Below are 2,500 nucleotides of genomic sequence, written 5' to 3'. Positions count from 1 at the left end.
AACATGGGGAGTCTTTATAAGGGCTGTTGGGAGCCCCTCAGAATGGATTAAACATGGGGAGTCTGTATAAGGGCTGCTGGTAGCCCCTCTGAATGGATTAAACATGGGGAGTCTGTATAAGGGCTGTTGGGAGTCTCTCAGAATGGATTAAACATGGGGAGTCTTTATAAGGGCTGCTGGGAGTCTCTCAGAATGGATTAAACATGGGGAGTCTGTATAAGGGCTGCTGGGAGTCTCTCAGAATGGATTAAACATGGGGAGTCTTTATAAGGGCTGCTGGGAGTCTCTCAGAATGGATTAAACATGGGGAGTCTGTATAAGGGCTGCTGGGAGCCCCTCAGAATGGATTAAACATGGGGAGTCTGTATAAGGGCTGCTGGGAGCCTCTCAGAACGGATTAAACATGGGGAGTCTGTATAAGGGCTGCTGGGAGTCTCTCAGAATGGATTAAACATGGGGAGTCTGTATAAGGGCTGTTGGGAGCCCCTCAGAATGGATTAAACATGGGGAGTCTGTATAAGGGCTGCTGGGAGTCTCTCAGAATGTATTAAACATGGGGAGTCTTTATAAGGGCTGCTGGGAGTCTCTCAGAATGGATTAAACATGGGGAGTCTGTATAAGGGCTGCTGGGAGTCTCTGAATGGATTAAACATGGGGAGTCTGTATAAGGGCTGCTGGGAGTCTCTCTGAATTGATTAAACATGGGGAGTCTGTATAAGGGCTGTTGGGAGCCCCTCAGAATGGATTAAACATGGGGAGTCTGTATAAGGGCTGTTGGGAGCCCCACAGAATGGATTAAACATGGGGAGTCTTTATAAGGGCTGTTGGGAGCCCCTCATAATGGATTAAACATGGGGAGTCTGTATAAGGGCTGTTGGGAGCCCCTCAGAATGGATTAAACATGGGGAGTCTGTATAAGGGCTGCTGGGAGCCTCTCAGAACGGATTAAACATGGGGAGTCTGTATAAGGGCTGCTGGGAGTCTCTCAGAATGGATTAAACATGGGGAGTCTGTATAAGGGCTGTTGGGAGCCCCTCAGAATGGATTAAACATGGGGAGTCTGTATAAGGGCTGCTGGGAGTCTCTCAGAATCTATTAAACATGGGGAGTCTTTATAAGGGCTGCTGGGAGTCTCTCAGAATGGATTAAACATGGGGAGTCTGTATAAGGGCTGCTGGGAGTCTCTCAGAATGGATTAAACATGGGGAGTCTGTATAAGGGCTGTTGGGAGTCTCTCAGAATGGATTAAACATGGGGAGTCTGTATAAGGGCTGCTGGGAACCCCTCAGAATGGATTAAACATGGGGAATCTTTATAAGGGCTGCTGGGAGTCTCTCAGAATGGATTAAACATGGGGAGTCTGTATAAGGGCTGCTGGGAGTCTCTCAGAATGGATTAAACATGGGGAGTCTGTATAAGGGCTGCTGGGAGTCTCTCAGAATGGATTAAACATGGGGAGTCTGTATAAGGGCTGCTGGGAGTCTCTCAGAATGGATTAAACATGGGGAGTCTGTATAAGGGCTGTTGGGAGCCCCTCAGAATGGATTAAACATGGGGAGTCTGTATAAGGGCTGCTGGGAGCCCCTCAGAATGGATTAAACATGGGGAGTCTGTGTAAGGGCTGCTGGGAGTCTCTCTGAATGGATTAAACATGGGGAGTCTGTATAAGGGCTGCTGGGAGTCTCTCAGAATGGATTAAATATGGGGAGTCTGTATAAGGGCTGCTGGGAGTCTCTCAGAATGGATTAAACATGGGGAGTCTGTATAAGGGCTGTTGGGAGCCCCTCAGAATGGATTAAACATGGGGAGTCTGTATAAGGGCTGTTGGGAGCCCCTCAGAATGGATTAAACATGGGGAGTCTGTATAAGGGCTGCTGGGAGTCTAACACCAATGATCCTGCTACTTAGTATCACAATGTTACCTGGCGCCCCTGTAACACCAATGATCCTGCTACTTAGTATCACAATGTTACCTGGCGCCCCTGTAACACCAATGATCCTGCTACTTAGTATCACAATGTTACCTGGCGCCCTCTGACACCAATGATCCTGCTACTTAGTATCACAATGTTACCTGGCGCCCCTGTAACACCAATGATCCTGCTACTTAGTATCACAATGTTACCTGGCGCCCCTGTAACACCAATTATCCTGCTACTTAGTATCACAATGTTACCTGGCGCCCCTGTAACACCAATGATCCTGCTACTTAGTATCACAATGTTACCTGGCGCCCCTGTAACACCAATGATCCTGCTACTTAGTATCACAATGTTACCTGGCGCCCCTCTGACACCAATGATCCTGCTACTTAATAATATAATAATAATATGCCATTTAGGAGACGCTTTTATCCAAAGCGACTTACAGTCATGCGTGCATAAAACATTTTTTTGTGTATGGGTGGTCCCGGAGATCGAACCCACTACCTTGGCGTTACAAGCCCCGTGCTCTACCAGCTGAGCTACAGAGGACCAATTGTATCACAATGTTACCTGGC

At 47.8% G+C, this 2,500-nt stretch overlaps 1 protein-coding gene across 1 annotated transcript in view; it reads right to left on the bottom strand.

The window, feature by feature from the left end:
- LOC121563379 (2-hydroxyacylsphingosine 1-beta-galactosyltransferase-like) overlaps positions 1-2,500 on the bottom strand; it is a gene marked incomplete at its 3' end in the record, with an annotated part of 114,762 nt that overhangs the window by 32,163 nt on the left and 80,099 nt on the right. The gene's annotated exons all lie outside the window — the stretch shown is intronic.

Source organism: Coregonus clupeaformis, unplaced genomic scaffold (assembly GCF_020615455.1).
Source record: "Coregonus clupeaformis isolate EN_2021a unplaced genomic scaffold, ASM2061545v1 scaf0779, whole genome shotgun sequence".
Lineage (NCBI taxonomy): Eukaryota > Metazoa > Chordata > Actinopteri > Salmoniformes > Salmonidae > Coregonus > Coregonus clupeaformis.
Note: the sequence above shows the minus strand (reverse complement) of the source record. Positions and strands in the feature narration are given on the sequence as shown.